This window comes from Lepidochelys olivacea (assembly GCF_965140295.1).
Source record: "Lepidochelys olivacea isolate rLepOli2 genome assembly, chromosome: 1".
NCBI classification, from domain to species: domain Eukaryota; kingdom Metazoa; phylum Chordata; order Testudines; family Cheloniidae; genus Lepidochelys; species Lepidochelys olivacea.
In genome coordinates, this window is record NC_140411.1 from 19,462,395 (window position 1) to 19,484,831 (window position 22,437).

At 42.1% G+C, this 22,437-nt stretch overlaps 1 protein-coding gene across 1 annotated transcript in view; it reads right to left on the reverse strand.

Moving 5' to 3' along the window:
* TENM4 (teneurin transmembrane protein 4) overlaps positions 1-22,437 on the reverse strand; it is a 2,254,482-nt gene that overhangs the window by 931,274 nt on the left and 1,300,771 nt on the right. Inside the window, exon 6 of the mRNA XM_084644861.1 lies at positions 22,203-22,292. The gene's annotated coding sequence lies outside the window, so the exon portion shown is untranslated. The remainder of the gene's footprint in view (positions 1-22,202; positions 22,293-22,437) is intronic.

Here is a 22,437-nt window from a genome sequence, read left to right on the forward strand (position 1 = left end):
TCAATTAAACTGCACAATGTCTGGTACTGTCTGCCCCCTGGTGGCTAGGTTTTGTAACTGCATACCTTTTTGTTAGATGAGGTAAGTAGAGTGGAGCATGCTGGGAGGATTAGTGACATATTTGTGTGTGACACTAAGTTCTGTTGTCTGTCAGTCTCTCTCTCTTTCTGTTAGTACTTTAGCTGCTTCTGCACCCCAGCCAAGATCAGCCTCTGTTAAAACTGATTTCTCCACCAATTGTTTAAACCATGACTGCCATAGTTATTAGCTCCATAATGATCTAGTCAGTGCTACTATTCATCCCCAGCAGTGGACTGTGCAAATGCAACCCATGGTTCAGTTTGTGTTATACACTCTCCACTGTGAATGATCCATAGAGAATAGTGTGTAGAGCAGTTGCTATAATTGTATAAGGATGTGGGGTGTGCCTATAGAGACCAAATGTCATTCTCCATCTTGAAAGTCAGAGTTCAGGACTTCTGGGAACTGAAGACAGCAGGCTCTGGTTACACTGTTCTACAACGTTTAGATAAAAACAGTTTAACTGTTGAATACAAACTCTTTGTGCTTTACTGAGAAGAACAATATAGTCTGTTGACAGCTCCCAGCTACAGGATTTAGTCCTGTAGGTCAACCTCTAACAGCTTTTGTGACGTCTTCAGGCTTGGTTGTGGCTGGGGATTAAATTGAGGACCTGTTGAATTTAGAAGCATGAGCCTCTAAGCCCTGTAACTAGGATCTGATTCTCCTGCTCTAGAATTTTCAGCCCATAGGCTGGCTAATTTGTCACAACTATACTACACCTAACATATGAAACCATCATATAGTAGAAATGTTTGAGAGATTATTCATGCAAAAGGGGTAGGCTCTCAGGACTTCAAATTAACCTGGAAGTTGCCCCGCTAAAATATAGGTCTTTTGTGTTTCCTTTGTATTATAATCTAAGGAAAAAAGGAGAATATATGGTAAAATTAACAGCTACAACCCACAGTTAATTTACAGTACTTGCCAGATTCACTTCTTCCTGACTTTCATTACAGATATATCTGTGGCAGACTGTATTTTTTTACACCAGCACAAAAGGATAAGTCACTGTATGAGCAGTCAGTCTAACTAAGAAAAAAATAAAAAAATTTCTTCCTAGTGTCAGCTGGGCTTACTTAGTCCAAATTGCCACAGCCATGTCAATTATCATTTTTATTGATGTTTGCCATTCTTATCAGAAACTGTAGAAAGGGAAAAAATAAGAGCAGTTCAAATTCATCCTTGATGCGACTTCACTGGTCCTGCCTCAGCACAGGGGGCTGGACTAGATGACCTCTTGAGGTCCCTTCCAGTCCTACATTTTTATGATTCTGTGATCTACTGGAGTCACGCTAAAGATGAATTTGGCCCATTGCTTGTTTATGATGCTGATGATAGGTTCTATTTCAGTTCCTTAGAGTAATACACCATATCTAAACCTCGCTTTTAAAAATATAGATAACTGTGTCCAGAGGAGAATAGGAAAAATCTATCTGTGCTTACTTGAAAGTTTCCTTTGAGTAATAAGGTCCACAGATCCGTTACATAGGTACTTCAGCTTCCTTGCTTAGATGCAGAACCAGACCTATCAGTCACTGCCAGAAGGAGAATGCCACACCTCCTCCAATTGAGGCTACTGGCAGAGCCAGAATAAACCAGCTTTGCTTTCCTGAATTATAGATTGTGTTAGATGTACTTAAAGGCACAACAATTTCTCCTAATGCGGAGCATGGGAGATTCCACCTAGTGAACAGGAACCCAAGTCTTTGGATGTCAGTTTCCACCTCTGCTCTGGATGATTCGTATGTCTGCAAGGTTGGATGGATCTGTGGACCTTATTACTGGAAGAAAGGACATTTTCAGGTAAACAGAGATAGATTTTTCTATTCTTTATCATGCTAAGGGGTCCACAGATATGTCACATCATGTACCTCTAGGGTAAGAAGCAGGGTTATCCTTTAATGATGAGCATCCAAAACTACATATATATATATATATATATATATATATATATATATATATATATATATATATATTATATCTCCTTCATCTCCCCCAGCCACTATGGTGTGGAAAACACTTCTACCAAAAAATGGCATTGGCTAAAGAACGGAAAAATCAATATTTAGAATTTAGTGAACTTGTGTAATGATGGCCACGTGGGTGCCTAGGAGATCAGACTGAGGACCAGATTTTGATGGTTAAATGAAGGAAGATTATTTCTTAAATTTATTTTGTAATGAATGATGAGAGTTGTGAGGACTACTTGTCTGAATTAAAAATACAATACTGGATCTCAGAGAAAGATTCCAGCTTCAAAAACCTCATCTTATTGGAGACAGTAGCCACTGGGAGGCCTACTCTAATGGATAGAAAGTATGACACTCCTGTAGGGATACAATCTGGGTAGTGCTCTAATGAGCTGAATGAGGTTCCAAGGTCATGCTCTATGACCTTTGGGAGCGGCTTAGAGGTGTGGAGGATAGAATGGACTGGAATAAGGGCTTTGTCCTTGAGAAAAATTCAATCTTGGGATTTGTACAAAAACTCCTTTTTTTTAAGCACATGACGAGAACATTATACTACAGAGACTTGACCTTTTGACTAGGACATAATTATGCACCCACAATCAGGGCCAAATTAACTCAGGGACTTTAGGGGCTGCAGCCCAGGGCCTTGGGCTATGGGGGGCCCCAGAAAAATAAATCCATAATTATATACAATTGAGTGGTCACCAACCCGTTGATCATGATTGACTGGTTGATCCTGGAGCTTCTGCCAGTCGATCGTGATCTCTGGGCCACTAAAAGTCCAGCGGCGTACCAGGGCTCAGGCAGGCTGCCTGCATGCTGTGCATCCATGCAGCTCACAGAAGCAGCTGGCTGCTGGCTTGTCTCTGCGGCCCCTGGCAGGGGTGGAGGGGGGAAGGCTCCGTATGCTGCCCCCGCCACCATCCCCGCAGCTGCATGGGTGGCGGTTGCAGGCAGCACACGGAGACATGTTGTCCCAGGGGCGCGCAGAGATGTTTCAGCAGCTGACCGCTCCCAGGAGTGGCGTGGGGCTATGGCAGGCAAGCAGGCAGCCTGCCTGAGCCCTGCTGCACCGCCGGCTGGGAGCCACCTGTGGTAAGTGCCTCCTGGCCGGAGCCTGCACCTCACACCTCAACCCTCTCCCCCAGGTCAGAATCCCTCACCCAAACTCCCTCCCAGACACCGCACCCCCCCCTGCACCCCACCTCCTGCCCCAGGTCAGAATCTCCTCCTGCACCCAAACTCCCTCCCAGACCCCACATTCCCTCCTGCACCCCAACCTCCTGCCCCAGGTCAGAATCTCCTCCTGCACCCAAACTCCCTCCCAGACCCCACATTCCCTCCTGCACCCCAACCTCCTGCCCCAGGTCAGAATCTCCTCCTGCACCCAAACTCCCTCCCAGACCCCACATTCCCTCCTGCACCCCAACCTCCTGCCCCAGGTCAGAATCTCCTCCTGCACCCAAACTCCCTCCCAGACCCTGCACCCCTCACTGTCTCCTCCAGCCCAAAATTCTGCCCCCTCCCTCCCAGAAAGAAACTAATATAACAGCTGTTCTAAGGTTAGAAGTAGGCTATTTTGAATTAACTTAACTATGTTCTACATGTTTTAAGACTGAAATGTAACCACAGTACAGCTTTATGTTAATTAAAAGGCAAGTTCAGTATAGCGTTAATAGCCTCGATGCCATAATTGTGATAATTTTCTTTTAAATTAGGAAAAAGATTTGTGTACAGGGGCCCCACAAAATCTAATCGCTCCGGGGCCAACAGGAGGGTTAATCAAGCCCTGCCCACAATCAATCACTCCTGGAGAAACTCAAGGCTATTTATCACTTGTTTAAGATGCTAGTTAAATTACGGACTTTGCACTAGGCTGTAGACTACATTCTGTACTCTGCACACATTGCTGGCTGAGATCTCCAGTGAGATACTCAATAAGAAGTTAAAACAGAAGGTACAGACCTTTCTTTTTGCTTTGGGCTTTTTCTGGGCCTAGCTTCCTCTCTGAAGCCAGCAGGGGCACCAGGGGAAGTGGAGCTGATAAGACAATCATCCCAGAAGGCAAATGCAATGCCAGCACATAGCTGGGAACTAGGCAGACACATTGAGCGAAATTGTTAACCAGAGACTTGAAATAAAGTTTGGAATTTCCTTCAGAAAAATCTCTGTAACCGGGAGTTGTAGCTGAGTTCCCAGCCCCTGCAGAGGCAGAAACAACCTTAGGCATTCCCCTGCTGCCAGTGACTGATCGGTCTGGTTCTGAACCCAAGCTGTAAGCAGGCTGAAGAACCCATTGTAAAAGATCCAGGGACCTTAGCATGATGAAGAGAGAGCAGAGAGAGGAGCGGCAGAGATAGAGGAGCACACATCTTGCAATCCATATAAACAATCAGTCAGGAACATGATAGTTTTAACTCTGCTGGAGCTGAATTTGGTTCTAAAGCAGCTTGGCTGGGAGCTGTACTCACGCAGAGAGAGATCTGGGCTAGAACATGGGTCTTCTAACATGATTTGGCCCTGTCCATAAGCCATGTTTGAAGACTGTTCATACACACATGTGTTCAAACTAAGCTTAAGCATGGTTGTTAGGCCTGTGTAGATGGGGCAACAGGTAGCATAAAGCAGAATATCAGAGGGAATACGGGCTCGATCTTCAAAGCTGCTGAGCACCCTTGCCCTGATCCAGCGACGCACTAAAGCATAAGTCAATGAGACAACTCACGTGGTTAAAAGTTTAGCATGTGCTTGAGTGCTTTGCTGCAGAAGCACTAGAATTCTCAAAACTTTGTGAGAGAGGGCCTCAAAAGATGGAAGCAGAACAGGGAAGGAATGAGGAGTACAAGGGGTGAAAAGTGAAAAGAGACAGAGGCAGCAGATGTCAACATATAAGTCAATTTTATTAGCAACACCTTCCCACTCTAGTAAAGACCACTTATTAACCAGATATTTCACGGCACGTGTTTCTGATCTATTTTTAAAGCCTCCAAGTATTTTATTGTGCCTGGCCCTTGATCCAATACGATTTGTTAAATCTTAAGACACTTGGCAAATATATAAAAATATCTAAAAAAGCAAATTCTGTGCCCTGCATTTTTTCTAGACATCTTCGGTTAGACTTTTCTGTACCATCTATCTTGGCACCCCAGACAATTTTCCATCAGTTTGAGTCTAGTTAAATTGAAGAATGTGAGCATTTAACAGCATATTTCACAGACAGCATATTTGTCAGCCCAAGTCCACAGCCCATAAATTATAGTTGAGTGTCATTTCTTCTGAGTCTGCTGACAGCCCTGTTTCTTGCCCACTGGCCACCGTCCATCAGCGTGAATGTGCATCCACTAAACTAGACCTTCCAAGAGCTACCATCTCCAATCAGGCAATTTTTTTTTAATTGAAAGCTCTCTCTGATGAGACCCAGCGTTTTCCTTTTAATCCTATCTGGAGGATAAATATTCATGGCAAGATTGCTGAGTGGAAACATCCTTGAGTTTCCTTCTTCTTCTATTCATTATTGTTAACAATTTCATAAATAGGTTTCTGCAAATAAGGGTTTCAGTTGCACTTGCTTGGATGATCAGCCTAATCATATCTAGCACATTTGGGGTGCAACTGCAATATAAGTAATTCTTAAAAATATAATACATAATCTGTGGGTGATGTGGCAAATCCAAACTCATGTTAATAAAACTTTTCTAGCACACACACAAAAACATCTTGTATGTTCTCTCTCTCTCTCTAGCATAATGGGCCTCATCCAGCTCCTATTAGAGTCAATGAGAAGCCTTCCATTAACAACTTTAAAGGGAGTTGAACTTTTACTTATAGAACCCTATAACTATACATGGCACAGAAGAAAAATAAACAAGAGTTTACAGTCTCAAGGGCCAGATCTGATAGGTGCCTAACACTCTCAACTCCCATTGTGATACGATGAGAGACGAGGATGCTCAGCAATTCTCAGGACTTGTCCCTATACCACAGAAAAATAATTTTCAACTACGACCGAAGCACACTGGGCCAACATCTTTGAGCAAGCCATGGTAACTCTTGAGTCTCTGGATCTTCTTCTCCATTGCTCTGTCATCATCATCATCACCACTCCCATAACTGCATTGGTCGTTGGAGCACCATCACTGATGAGCAATCGACCAATTGTCTCCATCCCTGACGATGGAGTGCTTGAGTCAGTGCTTGAGTCAGTGCTTGAGTCTCCGCGAAGTCCACTTCTGTCCACTGTTTTATGTTATCAATCCATCTCTTCTTCTGTGTACCTCTTCTTCTCTTCCCCTGTAGTGTCCCTTGGAGGATTATCTTGGATAGGCCAGATGATCTTGTTACATGGTCGTACCACTTCAGCTTGTGCTTCTTCACTGTCATCAGGAGGTCTTCATATGACCCAGAGCATTGGGTGATGATGTTGAAGACCTCTTCATTAGTGACAGGGTTGAAGTCAGAGATGCCCAGGATTTTATGGAAGTATCTCATCTCTACTACCTGTATTTTATGTACATGTTCTGCTGTAAGGATCCATGTCTCGCAAGCATACAGAAAAATGGAGATGACCAATGCATGCAGCAGTTTCAGTTGGGATTCCAGGGAGATGTTCTTATTCCTCCAAATTGGCTTTAGCTTTGCCACTGCTGCTGTTGTTTGCGCAGTTCTTGCCAGAATTTCTGCCCTTTGATCCTTTATCAGTGATGATTGCCCCCAAATACTTGAGCTGATTCACTGTCTCCAGCTCTTGTCCACTGACAGTGATATGTGAGCTGATCCCATCACGTTTGTTTGTCATCAGCTTGGTTTTCTCGGCACTGATTTCCATGCCGTATTTTGCAGAGGTTTCATCCAATCATTTCACAAGGTTGGCAAGTTCATCTTTGCTGCCTGCCAGGCTGTCAATGTCATCAATGAACTGAAGGTTTGAGATTGTTCGCCTCCCCCAGTGCTGACTGTGCATATGTGATCTTCTAGGGCATCAGCCATTACGCGCTCCATGTAGATGTTGAACAGTGGGGGCGAAAGAAGGCAGCCTTGCCGGACTCCAGCAGTGGTGCGAAACCACGCTCCAATTGTGCCATTGATCTGAACTGCACTGCTGGCCTTGGCATACAGTTGTTTAACCGTAAGAATAAGCTTATGACCAACATGCTACTTCTTCATGGTTGCCCAGAGAGCTTTGTGCCATACTCTGTCAGACACCTTCTTGAAGTCAACAAAGACATGGTAGATGTCCTGCTGGTGTTGTAAGTAATTCTCATGTACAACACAAAGGCTGAAAATCTGTTCTGTGGTACTTCTTCCAGCATGAAAGCCAGCCTGTTCTTCAGCGACGATATTCTCCGCTTGTGGCTTCAATCTGTTCAATATGACTTTCAACATCACTTCGTTGGGATGGCTAATTAAGCTTATGGTCTGGTAATTTTTGCCCTGTACCTTGCACATTTTCATCAATACAAAGTGGGTGTAAAATGCTGAGAAATCAGAATGAATCAGCACTTGAAACTCAATTTGCTTTGGTGGAAGTGAGTGCCCAAGGTGCAAAGCAATGGAGCACTGTGCACCTTTTCCTCAGAGGACCCCAGAAGCTCAAAGCCCACCAGCATCCCTGAGAAATTTAGACTGTGTTGGCTACCAAGCTGAGTTTCAGCTGCCATCATGATGCCCATTCCCTTTTGGATTGTAGAACCTTTGGCATAGGACTATCATTTACTGTATATTGTACCGTGTCTAGCACAATGGGGTAACAGTGGTTAAGGCCTGTAGGTGCTACCACAATATAAATGATAAATACATTTACATTTATCAGGATTATCTCATACGCCTCTGCAGTTTTTACTCATCAAGAGGACTGTGTCATCTGCAAATGTCGCCAGTTTTTGGTTCATTGTATCCTTCTGACCATCAATAAATACAACTATGATCCTTTACTCTGACCCAACACTAGCCTCTCTCTACTCTGAATCATTCACTAGTCTTTATTTCACTTAATTTTTAAATCCACAGCAAGAGTATGCTCATTACCCTGTGGAGATTTATTTTCCTTAACAGTCTTTTATGAGGGACTCTATCAAAAGCATTTTAAAAACCCAAGTAAATTATGTCCACTGGGTCACCTTTATCTACTGTTTTATTAACTGTCTCAAAGAACTCTAACAGGTTAGAAAATTTTCCCCAAGAGACTGCAAGATGGTTTGACCCTATTCTCAAGGTACTGCATTATCCTCTTCTTAATTAGGCCCATATCATCACCTTGTCCTTTTTATTTCCAATTTGCACCTTAGCTGAGGTAGTTTATATCCCAATATATTTGTGTCATTCGGGTAGGATTTCAAATTCTTTAAAAGCAAGCTTGTTCAGCCCTTATAAACCTGCACTCTTTTCTAGTTAGCCAGCCAGAGTATCCTGTCTTCATTTTCTTCCTCGGAGGCACGGCAAATCATCTGTGTGCTTGATTCCAATCTCTCACCAATGTAACACTGACTTCAGGGGAGTTATTCCCAGAGGCAAGTTCTCCGCTGACAAAAAGTGGCAGATCTCCCCTGATTTCAGTGCAGTGACTCTGCTTTATAAACAGCAGACAATAGGACTCCTGATTTGAACAGCAATGGGGTAAATGAGATCAGAATCAGGTCCAGTTTCCTTAAATCACTGCCAGCCTGGTTTGATGGTTAAGGTTGTTTTATTCTGCCCTTTCAGGCTGCCATTAACCATTTTCTTCATAGTTTTAAAAGGCTGCCCTTTAAAAATTATTGTCAAGGGGATTTCAGTACTACTATATTAAATTTGACCAGGGATCATTCCTAGCCAATGGAGCTCTTATTAACGCCTGTGTATTGCTTCATTCAAAAACATGCTTTACAAACCCACTTTCCACAAGGCCCACAAGCAAGTTAATTGACAAAACAATCGGCACTAAGTTATCCCCACTTTTGGATTTCCCCGTGACGGGGCAGTGATCCAACAAATCCCGTAAGCACCTGCTTCCCCATAAACGTGGGAGCAATCCCCATTGACTGAACTCCAAGCATTTTCTATTAGCATTAATTATTTCTACACAAGCATGTATTTTGCTAGATCTCAACCATTTAAAATTTAAGCTCCTCTGACCTTATTCTTTGCATAGCTCAAACACACTGTTGCTGCTAAGCAAATTACAAACAACACTTTTACAGCAAACATCTTCTCCTCTACATTGCGACCAAAACCAACTACTTCAACAAGCAGCCATTGATGGTACTAAAACATCCCTTTACCAAACTATGCTCCAGTTAGTGGGATTGTTGAAGTCCCTCATTACTATGCTACCAGTGGATCAGGCAATTTTCTTAGGGGTAGATTGTGATGTTATATCTATCCCTCTGTAAGAGATGGGGTATGGCTACAACCATCCCAGGAACAAACCAAGTTCCTCCTTTGTCCCAGGGGAAGCACAGTAGATGAATGCATGGTAACAGATCACAGACCCACACTAGTAGCATATTGCTACCTCTCTTTCTTCCCAGTTCTGTTACACTGGCTGGTACACTGGGGTGGACAGAGTCCAGGCGCCACCATTCTCCCCATCAACTTGCACAGGGGATAGTCGCAATCTTGCAGAACTTGCTCTCCCAATCTGGCTCAGACCAGCCATGTTAGTAGCACGTACAGGTTAAGTAAGAGATAATTTACTTCTTTAGTACTCTGCACGGACATGTAGGGAAAAGATGCAATCTTACATCTATCTCAACATATGGCATATCTTATTCTGATTTGGGGGCCTGTGGTATTCTCTGTTATTCAATTCTTTTTGAAACCAAGTTGAATTCATGCCACGATCATTTTCACCCTACAAGAAGTCATCTTCCCTCTGTAATGCACCTATGATCTCCTTTACATTGTAGTGCAACTCTCTCTCCCACGACCTAACCTATCCTTTCTATCAGCTCCCTTGATTTTTCATCCCACCATGTTTCAGACATAAGTTACACTGAACCCACACCTTCCCAAATATTCCAGTTCTCCCATTTCTGTTTCTAAGCTTCTGCTGTGTTTTGCCTCTGAAAGTATAGCTATGTTCCACAGGTATCTGATTAAAGCTCACAAAGTGATATCCAGGTGAGCCCAATCTGTAAATGAAGAGTACTAACCATTATTTTTAGTTGTATTAACAATACTTAGCACAAATACAGTGCCTTACACAAACACGGGGCTAATTTAATCCCTCGGGTAATTTTGCTTGCTTGAGAAGAGTTACACTAGGGATAGATCAGGCTTGTCCAGATAAATTCCATATATATCTATATTTTATTTAAAGATTCATAGATTCCAAGGCCAGAAGGGATTACTATGTTCACCTAGTGTGGACCCTTTATGTACCACAAGCCAGAGAACTTCCCCAAAATAATTCCTTCTGAACTAGAGCATATCTTAAACAAAGAACAACAACAACCCCTCCCGCCCCCCGCCTTGGTTTAAAAATTGTTTCAGTAGTTAATTACCCTCCCTGTTAATTTTCATCTTATTTCTAGTCTGAATTTGTCTAGCTTCAACTTCTGGCCCTCAGATCTTATTATTCCTTCATCTGCTAGATTGAAGAGCTCATTATCAACTATTTGTTGGCTACATTGGTACTTACAGACAGTGATCAAGTTACCCCTTAATCTTCTCTTGGTAAAGCTAAATAGAGTGAGGTCCTGGAGTCTATCCCTATATGGCATGTTTTCTAATCCTTTAAATCATTCCCATGGCTCTTCTCTGAATCCTCTCCAATTTATCAACATCCTTCTTGAATTGTGGATACCAGAACTGGATTCAGTATTCCAGCAGCAGTTGCACCTGTGCCAAATACAGATGTAAAATAAAATAACCTCTCTACTTCAACTCAAGATTTTCCCGTTGATGCATCCCAGGATTGCATTAGCCCTTATGGTAGGGTGACCAGACATCCCGATAAAATCATGACTGTCCGATTTTTAGGTCTTTGTCCCACATCCCGACTGATGCATGGGCTTTGGCTGCTCCGGTGTTTTTTGTTTTTGCTTTGTCAACTCCGGCTGCTTTTTTTTTTTTTTTTTTTTTTGCTTCCCCCATGTGTCCTGATATTTTCTCCATTTCATCTGGTCACCCTACCTTATGGCCATAGCATTAAACTGGGAGCTCATGTTCAGCTGATTATCCTCCACGATCACCATCTCTTTTTCAGAGTCACTACTCTCCACGATAGAGTCTCCCATCCTGTAAATGTGGACACATTCTTTGTTCCTAGATATATACATTTAACTGTGTTAAAATGCATATTGTTTGCTTGTGCCTATCTCACTAATTGATCCAGATTGCTCCGTCCTCTTCTTTATTTGCCACTCTTAAAGTTTGTAGATGACACAAAAACTGGAACAGTAAGGATTTTATGTTCTTTTCCAGGTGTATATACAGGGCTTCCCTTGAGGTTGATGACAGAACTCCCATTGACTTAATGAGCATTATGATTGGGCCTGTAACTTCAGCAGAAATACATAAGATCATAGAATTCCAATGTGATTTTGCTCTTTCTAGATGGTCGTTCTATAGAAGGACTCCACTCGAAAGAACAAGCCATCTACACTCAACATTTCTGAAGTCTCTGATGAAGGGACAGATTCTGACACCCTTACTCGTGATTTGTAGCACTTCACTCCCAGAGTGGTATCAGTGCCTTCTGGGGGACTATTCATGAAGTAAAGTTCTAGGCAACATTGGAAAGATAATCAGATTGTGACCCAGAGTGAACAGTCACAGTTCAAGGGAACGGCACCTGTATTCTTCTTCTATGGTCCAGCAAAGACACAGACTCTAGCTTCAGGTTCCCCTGGCTGCAGTGCTCAATTTGTAATGACAGAGGTGCTGGGGCTCAAGCAATTTCTTTACATTCATAACTGATGCAGCAAGCACAGAGGTGCCAGGGCCATGAACTGCCAAGCCTAGAGGTGCTGGGGCTTAGCCCTGGCACTGCCTGGCTGTCATCTTTCTTGAGTGGGGGCACGTGTCTCACACCCTTCTGTTGGGGGTATTTCCAGGCTGCACAGTCCCTGACTATACTACGATACCTCAGCAAGAGACGTTGCCCAAGCAGGCCTGCTTACTTTCTCTTCAGAGCCTAATAACAGAGTAATTGTCCACTGTTTTAATGTACCACCCAGCTCTTCATATGCAAGCCTATATTATTCTTAAGGTAAAAGTACGTCAGAGGAAACATGTTAAAACAATGAAAAAAAAAAGACAGGTGCTAATAAGCTTTCCAGAGATCACCCCAACCCTGCTTTGGGCTCTGGCAGGAGCAGTCCTTCAAAACCCCGAATGAAGAGGTTTCCTTGTGGTTTCAAATTCATCACAGCTTCAGCTCAAAACAAGCACAGTCTTATGGGGTCTCAGTAGGCCCAGTCACTCCAATCCTTCCTTAAGGACCAGGGCCCTCTGTGGACCCTGTCCGTTTGCTGGATCAGGAAGAAGGCCCTGAGTCAGTTTAAAACTAGGCTATTTCTTCAGAAAACCTTTCTTTGTCTGTTGGTCCCTGGATAATCCAGTTTGAATTAGTATATGCAAACATCTCCAAGGATAACCAAAGGAATTACATGAGCAACCCCAAAGTTACATACAATCTCACAACAATACACAAACAACTGCATTTTTAATGTAACAGATTACAAAAGCATTTAACTTAATTCAGTAATGCTTCTCTTAAGTCCATAAGGTTTGTCTAGGATATTGTCATATCTGTCACAAACTGCATATCCTTTACAGCCCGTGGTGGCACTGATCTGTTGGAGTACTGAACTTGTACTACGGTTTACCATTGAAAGTTTCACAATGTATCATAAAACTTTGTCATCACAAAAGTCACTGCTTTTTTTCTTATATGCTCACTATGACTACGAAATCATCTCAACCCATGGAAGATTCTGTTGATGGCTGGGTTATAGATGTGGTTTGAGGTGTGAAATTTTGGTGATTTGGGACCTGCCTGCTTGCGAGATCATATCCCTGCTTGTGAGACACTGTCACAATGGAGATAAGTGGAGGAATGCAAACTTGAGATTTAGGATTTGTCTACAGGCAAAAGGTAATCCGGAATCGGTGACTGTTTCATGAAATGGGAAGTCCTCATAAGAATGGAAACTTGTGCTGTTCCCAGAAGAAATTAAGACCAGCCTTTTCATTGAAAGTTTACCAGTTACTCACTTTTTGCTGCCTTTCTGACCACGTTAAGGAAGTTGTTCTCCCAAAATTGCAAAATCTTTTCTAATAAATGCCAGTTATTAGTGAAGTCTTTTATGCTGGAAGAATTGGTCACAATTCCATAAATATGTTTAAGTTGAGTTTTGCGCTTACAGCTGATTTAACCACATTGTTATATATACAGAAAAACAACGTATCTCCCCAAAATGACCGTACTGACTCTTTGAGTACATAATGAATTTTATGAAAATTTACAAGTAAATCAAATAATTAGTTAAGGACTTAAAAATAATTTTAAAATGACTCTTAAGAAATTTAGCACCTGGTGTTAGACTTTTTTTTCTGTCATCCCTAAAGAAGAGTTGGCATTATTCCATTCTTATAATCAAACTCTCCGTATCATTAACACTCAGTCATTTTTTGTGCAGTGGCTACATTTAAAAAATTGTGTTAGGAATAATGGTATTTTGGCTATTATTCTACCCCCTTCAGAACAGACTGACAAATGGTGTTCATTTGAAGAGAAATCAATGGAGAACTGCCTTCCTTTCAAAATGGTTGCCACCCCCTCTTGTTGTCAATGGGACTTTGGCCACAGATACTCTCCTTAATAATAGTAATAATGGCCACTGCCAAACTAAGTTGTATTTGGGGATGATGGTGGTGCTTTGCACTGCCAAGGTCACCCAAACATCCTTACCTCTGTCCTCTAGTGAAACCATGAGGAGGGGAAAAAATCTTTAAAAATCAATGTAATCTAATCTGGGACTACAATTTTTATATGCTAATAATAATAATAATTGGGTGATTACTGCATGGCCTCACTCCTGGGTGGAATTAAAGTTGTTTGAGTGCCTTTACTGTGCATTTCCATACCTGAGTATATTTGGATTTCTTCTCATTTTAACTTTATCAGTTGTGTAATGAACCTGCTGACTCATTGCTAACTGCTCTGTTAACCCTGAGTTCAGCTTCCAGCCACTAGAGGGCTCCATAATTCCTCTAGCACAGGAAAGGGAGCCCCAGGCTGAGGTGGGGGGGGGGGGAAGGGGAAAGAAACTGGCTGTGGAGGGATCTAGAGGCTGCATGTGCTCAGGAGCTGGCTATGGAGGGAAGGGTGGATAATAGGCAGGCTGAGATATAAATCTGGAGTTCCTGAGAGCTGGATGAAAACAACCCCTGTTTCTGTCAGAAAGCCAGTGGTAGCTGCAGCAGAAAGACATGGTGCTACAGACTGCAGGCACAAAGACAATAGGATGGGTTTACATTACAATTTTGCTGCTTTGATACTCCTAGACTGGTTTGGGAACTAGTGGTTTGGAGTTTGCTTTGGTTATAACCACTGAAGAAAATGTGCCTAGGGAGTCTGTCCCTTGTATTTCTAGCAACATTAGCAACGGAATCTTCTGTTACTTGTCGTGTGTATGTGTCCTGGGGAACCCACTGAGGACTAGAGCCTAAGAACACCTAGAACATTTGCCTCCAAACTTGTGTCACATCTAGCATGCAGAAGAACTTAGTGAATTGTTTATAGTGAATAATTTATTTCAGCAGTTTAGCCTTTTTTTCTGTGGCTGGATGGACAGAAATCAGCTTATGATCATCTCAATTGAATTTATTATTTAAAGATATTCCTCAAAAGTATTGGCAGATAACTCTGTCTCAATTGTTTGTGATCAATTTATTGTGAGGGTCTGAAATGAGAGCTGTGCTGCCTAATTTTGATTGGATACACATTGATCACATGCTATGATTGTCATTCCATGATTGGATGAGCATAATTCATAGAATCAGGTTGCCTTTGTAAATACTTGTGTTATGGGTTCAAAATTCAGTTCCTGCAAATATTCTCCAATATTTGCTTTAAATCCATCGTTTCCATAAACATCCCTTCCAGTGATCCTGGTGACTAGGGCATTCACGGAAGTCAAACACAGAATTGGCGTGAGCAAAAAAAGTGATTCCTCCTACCATCTTCCCCCAAGCCAGTATTTTCAGGAAGTGTTTTGGAGGTATTTACCCAGCTTTGGTGTTCAGAGTAGGGGATAATGGAGTCTTCCCTCTTCAGGGAACAAACCCTGTCAAGGAGATATGCAGTGACAAATCGAAGATATGAGAGTTGGTGGAAGGTGCAGGATGAGTGATGTAGAAGAATACCCGTCTCCTTGCCATCTCCACCATAAACTTGTTATGTGACAGACATCAAGTCACTTAACCTTTATACATCTCAAATTTCCCCATGTGGGAAAAAGTAGCACTTTTCTATTCCATAGGGGTGTTGGGTGGTTCAAAGCTTAATTAATGTTTGTAAAGTATTGCAAGGTCCTTGGATAAAAGATGCTATAAAACTTTGAACTATTATTGTTTCATGCTCCCTGGTAGATTTTAAGTCCCATAGCTGCTTGAATCATGGATCTCTATTAAACAAAGACTGCTAATGCCACTGAATTTTGCAGTTGTTGGCTTTTTAAATTGAGAAACACATGTCCAGTGAGGAGCCATATATATTTATGAACTAACCCAGGATCCAAGCTCAGATCTTCAGAGTTCTGAAGCGATAAACCATGAAGCCACTCTACTGCTAACCCACCTACGTACCCTCAGCACACATGTACTCCTTGCTTTCGGGTTGTTTCAGAACCACTCTATTTAAATTATATGTACATTTCGCAGATAAACTAGGTCTAGTGGATTGCATGACATTTTCTCCTCTTCTTCCCCATTTTGTGAAGAGTATCTGTTTGTGGCGTGTGTAAGAGGTCACTCTGGATTTTGGTTCTAGTGAGAAAGCTTGGTTAAAGGTACAGTTTTTGCAGCATACCCTGAAAGTGCCTGGACTCTTAATGAATACAATTCCCTTCTGGAAGTTTGTTCCACAACTGAACCTGTTTGCCCAAGAACACTATCTCCACCTCTCACATACTTCATCCAGGGCTTTGCGAACAGCATGGTCCCAAAGGATCCATTAATGGGAAGACCAGGAACAAGGCTTTGAGCTGACAATGAACAGGGTTGGGAGCTAGAGCACAAGGAGTGATATGCCCATTTACTGGATAAGGGACTGAGACTTTTGTACAGGAATGGGAATGAAGTTATCTACAGATGGTATTGCGTTATATCACTAAATTTCAATAGCAATTTTTACATGGAAATTTTTACAGATGCATCTGAAGTGGCACAGATATCTTCTGCAACCAAGCTTGGATGCAAAAAGAGATGGCTGTAATACAAAGAGAACAATCCCATTCATAATAATTTGTGTCCTGTTATTTGACTAATAGGATAAGGAAGCCAGCAAAGCACATGGTTTCAGCCCTGTGATTTTTGGTTCAGTCTTACATTTCTGAAGCGCCACTGCAGGTGCAATGCATCAAATGAAATTGGTTTTATTAGGTAATGCAATAGTGTCCGTCATTTGATGCCACAGGTTCACAGTGCTACATCATTTTTTTTGAAGTACCATTTGGATTAATCAGTTGCTACTGATTCAGACACTGATTGTCTCAGATGAGCTCAACACATTTTTTAATCATCTGAAATATAGACATTTGCAATTCGTGTTAGTGTCCATAAGCCAGTGGACTAACTCACGAGGCCATGCACTGAAGAACACGCTCCAGCCACAGGATCCCAGTCCCTCCTTTCTTCAGGGCTTCAGTTTAGTTCTCCAGAGCCAGTCCAATATATCAAACTTCTCCTTTCCCCCTGACTTCTGCAAGATCCTGTTGACACCCTACAGAATTACACTCCTCAGGCCAGCTACCTCGGAGCAAAAAGGCTCGCCTTGACTCCCACAGGATTACACTCTGCAGGCCATCTGCCTGAGAGTCACATATAAATTGGGTCCTTTACCCTGGCTCATAGATTCCTGCAGGAGTCTTCCTACTCCTTGTGGCTCTCAACTGACCTACTTGCTTCTCTAATATATGAAGACCAGGGGATCTTCAAGCTGTCACCAGAACCTTGGACTCACAGCTTCAGCAGATCAGGGGCTAGGGCCTATTGCCCTTCAAGTGCCAGCTATCCTGTGACAATATCCAAAATGTAGATCTGAATATACATTTATATTTGAAAAGGATGATGACACTGGACCATTCATTCAATCATAATTTCAGACTGAACAGTATTTCTGTATGTGTAATGCAACCCAATACATGCTTGGCCATGCTGCATAGATTTTACATTGGAATAGACAACGTTCAATTTTCTCCTTGTTGCATTAAGGCTCTTTGATGTGCTGGATTTATTTCTTTAAATGTGAAACCGGTAGAGGCAGAAGCCTCAAAAGCATTCCCTTGAAAAGGCAGCTAAAACCATGTTGCTGCTCAGTTCTGAACCTTGTGGCAATACCAATTGCTCTCTTTATCTGCCTCAGGCCAGGCACTTACTCAATTTAGATGCACTGTCATGCTGAAAGATTCAGCAGGCACATTCCTTGTCACTTTTAACTGGTGCCTGTCACTATACAGTCATCTTTCCTCCCCGTTCCCCCCTCTAACTAAACAGTACTTTATCACCTGGTGTTTAATGTAAATCCACAGGAAGGAGGAGACCACTCTACTGTTTACCAGTCTCAAGGATGCACAATGACAAAGTCAGCAAGAACTATTAAGCCTGATATAACCAAATGCACTTGTATGCAAGGGAACTGTGGAAAGTAAAATTCTAAACAATTAAAGTGTACAAGCTCAGCATTTCCACAGGTGGTTCTGAACAACTGAAGGAGACCATTAATCAGCAGGTAGCACAGTACTACAAAACCATTTCAGAAAAACAGTGGATGATGATTAATGTAACTTTTTTGGAGTAAAACTGCATTTTTAAACATTCACGGAGGCGGACTACATCTTTTCCTCCAGCAAAAGCAAGATTAATCACTTTCCTCTTGACCTGGGGTCTGCTACAAAATAGGACCTAGTTTGTAGTACTCAAACAAGAGTTGGCAGGAGCCTTCAGCCTCTGCCCTAGTTTGTGTTTAACTCTTTTATTTATTTAAAATGCTCCAGATGCAGCCTGAATTTCTTTGACCAACATTTATTATTGTTTGACCTGCATTAAAATGGGAATGTGCAAAAGTACTTTGATCAATGGATTTAATCGTGAAAGGCCATCTGCTGTGGCTCACCATGGCTTCTGCAGAAAGCCTTTGTACTTTTAAGTCCACTCTCGCTAACCATTTGTATCGCTTAAGAAAATGTTTTGTGCAGGGAAATTTGCATTTTATTCCCATCCCCAACAACTATCCTGTCATAAATATAAAGGGAAGGGTAAACACTTTTAAATCCCTCCTAGCCAGAGGAAAAACCCTTTCACCGGTAAAGGGTTAAGAAGCTAGGATAACCTTGCTGGCACCTGACCAAAATGACCAATGAGGAGACAAGATACTTTCAAAGCTGGAGGGGGGAGAAACAAACGTTCTCTCTGTCAGTGTGTTGCTTTTGCCGGGACCAGAGCAGGAATGCAGGTCAGAACTCCTGTAAAGGGTTAATAAGCAATCTAGCTAGATATGCGTTAGATTCTGTTTTGTTTAAATGGCTGATAAAATAAGTTGTGCTGAATGGAATGTATATTCCTGTTTTTGTGTCTTTTTGTAACTTAAGGTTTTGCCTAGAGGGATTCTCTATGTTTTGAATCTGATTACCCTGTAAGGTATTTACCATCCTGATTTTACAGAGGTGATTCTTTTACTTTTTCTTCAATTAAAATTCTTCTTTTAAAAACCTGATTGCTTTTTCATTGTTCTTAAGATCCAAGGGTTTGGATCTGTGTTCACCTATGCAAATTGGTGAGGATTTTTATCAAGACTTCCCCAGGAAAGGGGGCGTAGGGTTTGGGAGGATTTTGGAGAGAAAGATGTTTCCAAGCGGGCTCTTTCCCTGTTATATTTTTCTTAGATGCTTGGTGGTGGCAGCAATAAATTATAAGGGCAAAAGGTAAAATAGTTTGTACCTTGGGGAAGTTTTAACCTAAGCTGGTAAAAATAAGCTAAGGGGTTTTTTCATGCAGGTCCCCACATCTGTGCCCTAGAGTTCAGAGTGGGAAAGGAACCTTGACATACCGCGACATACATTTCCAGTTATCAGCCAAAACACCAAAACGATAAACGTTTAGCCCCATCTTGCATATGGCATTACAAAGCAGCGCCAGTGCATTAGGTAATAGTATCAATTCTGTTCTGCATGGACAATATTCCAAGATAATTTCTAATGACTACACAGGAAAGCAAAGGTAATGGAACACTATCAAGAAGTTTCGTTCCAAAATTTCGGTAGATTATCGATATAGGTGTGACAACGTTTTACTAGTCATGCAAGTAAGGCCTGTTATATAAATAATAATTCAAATGTGCAGAGCACTGCATAAATATTAATCAATCATTAGAAATACTCTGCTAGTGAGGTAGGCAAGCATTATTTTCTGCTGTAGGGAAGGAGATAATGAATCCAAACATCTGGAAGCTGGGTTGCTCCTCACTGTAATCAAGAGGCAGCATGATTGAAAGGGCAAGACATTGGCATGGAACTCAGGAGACTTTAGCAAGTCATAGGCTGAGCTGGAAATGGAAATGTGTCACTTAGGGCAGGTCACTTCACATCCATGGCTGTTTCAGCTCTCACCCTCTATCTTTGTCTGTCTAGGCTGTAAGCTGTCCAGGGCAGGCTCGATCACTATGTATACATACAGCAAGAAGGGGCCCTAATCTCAGATGGTGGCCCCACTAGCTAGACACCATAATATAATAATAATAATAATAATAATTACATCTGACAGCCCCATCATTTGCTTAAGAAAACTTTCATCCGTAGAGGCGGCTTTTTGAGTGATCTTTGTGAATGGAAGTTGAAAAAATTCTGTAAGAATCACAATTTTGTATCCAAGAGTATTTTAGCCAGTAGTGCCGCGGCCTTGGGTGTTAGGTCCTTAAGCACGTAACTCCTTGATCTCAGTCCCAAGGCCCCTCAGGAAAGCAGGGGAGTGCTGTCTCTTTTGCTTCGTACCCAGGATATGTAATACAAAGGAACCACCAAGTTAAGGTGGGATTCAAATGACTATACACACACACACACACACACAAAACATGCATATTGTTACCCCTTTTTGATCTGAGCAATTAGCCAAAATTCAGGCTCCTGCAGGTTGTTACAGTTGGAGGACAAACTGATAATGGAGACAAGTATCTTGGATGCAATCCTGTTTATTTACAAAGACTGTAACAAATCCTGTTTCCCTGAATGCAGCAGGAGACAGTTCTTTGCTCCCATCTCCAAACCCCCTCCTAGACAGCACTTGGCTCAAGAGTGCTCTCTCTCTCTCTGCTTTTTCACAGTGCTTGTTCGCTCTGTATCGGGTGCTTCTTTCTCTCGGCTTCTCTGCCTTTCTATGTTCCTTTCACAGACACACAAACCATCACAAAACAATAGCCAGCAAGACATCTCCACCCACATGTGTCTGTGCTTTGAGTGAAAGCTGATGGCCGCCCTGCTTTCTGGTTCCATAAAGGAGCTTAACTGTTTCTTACATTTATCCCAAATCAAGGGTGGCTGTTATGCCCACCAGTTTCAATGAGGTTTAACCCAAGCCATAGCTCCAAAACTGCTGCTTCTCTGGCAGGCAAGGCCTGCACTATCCTATGCCTTGCTGCTTCTCCACTGAGCCTTTCCTACCTTTCTGTCTCTCCCCCCCGGCTCTGGGCTTCCCAGCTGCACCGTACGCTGCATGCATGCATCCCTCCCTTCCCCCAGGGAGCAACTGCATACTATTTCCCTAAAACCCCTTGCTGCTCTCAGCTTCTGGGCTTTATACAGGCCCCTCTTGTTCCTGTCCAGCTGAGTCTCATCTCTAATCAATCCCTGCTCCCTGGTTCCTTCTCCAGGTGCAGCCTGAGCAGTTAATTGGCCTACCTAGCCACCTTAACCCCTTTAGGTCTTGTATGGAATGGATACTCCCCCACAGCCCTCTTTCATGTGCAATGCACAGCTCTGTGCTTCGTGGGTCAGACAGGCAGAGTCCCTGATTTGAGGAGCTTGTGATCTAGATTTTATTCATAGCATGTGCAGCAAACAATAGGGGCATGGATGAGGAACGGCAGGGCGACACAAGCCTAGGCAGTGACTCAGCAAGTGAACTAAAAGTTACATCTTAAATTATTTCACTTTCTGTGGGTTTCTTGGAAGGGGTGCTTTCTTTGCACATTTAATGAGTTTTTAGTAGCTTTTTATTAGCTGACAGATGAGCTCACTGGTTACGTGAAGGAAAAGGAGGATCCCAATTCGCACATTTGTTGGATTCATTTGTAGAAACACAATCCCACCCACCCCCCATGCACACACACACACACTTCACTGATAGAGAAACTGAAGAAGAGAAGCAACATGACTTATTCAAGGACACATTGTAAGCCAGTTACCGTAACCCTATAACCAGCCATTCCTTTAGATTTCGATACTTCTTGACCGTGTCCCTTTAAACACATTAAGATCTCTGTATAGCATTGCTCAGACAGAAATAAAAGCTGCACTGGCATTTATAAACCTAGAAACTTTCTTAGTATCAACTTAACTGTCAATATAATACTTACAATAAACTCAATGCACCAAGTACACTCCAAAAAACAAAACAAAGAACGATTTCTTACTCATGCACAAATATAGGTGAAACTCAGTGCCATGGATTCTGAATAAGGGACCAACAGTAGATAAAACACTGTCTATATAACCCCATGATGCACCATGAAATAAAATGGCTTACTTGCAAAGTGAAAACATTATCTTTCAAGAGATGGCATAAATGTAATTTGCTGACATTAAAGTTCTTCAGGCAAAGAGAGGATGCGAGAAATTCAGAATAGCCTTTGATTTTAAGAAACAGTTAATTGACCAGATTCTGATTGCAAACCCCTTCACACAGTTCAAGATTCAAAACTGAAAAACAAAAAGAATAAAGCAACCTGCTTACCAGTTCAGTTGTTTGCTGAGTAGATACGCCATTCAATATTTGCAGACCACTAACTCCTAGTGATTTCATATGCTGTCACCCAGACAAGTCCTATATAGAAAGAGAGAAAAAACAACAACCCATAATGTCCCAAAGCAGCATTTATGAATGAGGGCCACAACTCCAATATTAGTATAAAATTACATATTTAAAATACTTTAAAGGCATAAGAATACCCGAAAATTGGATCTACAAG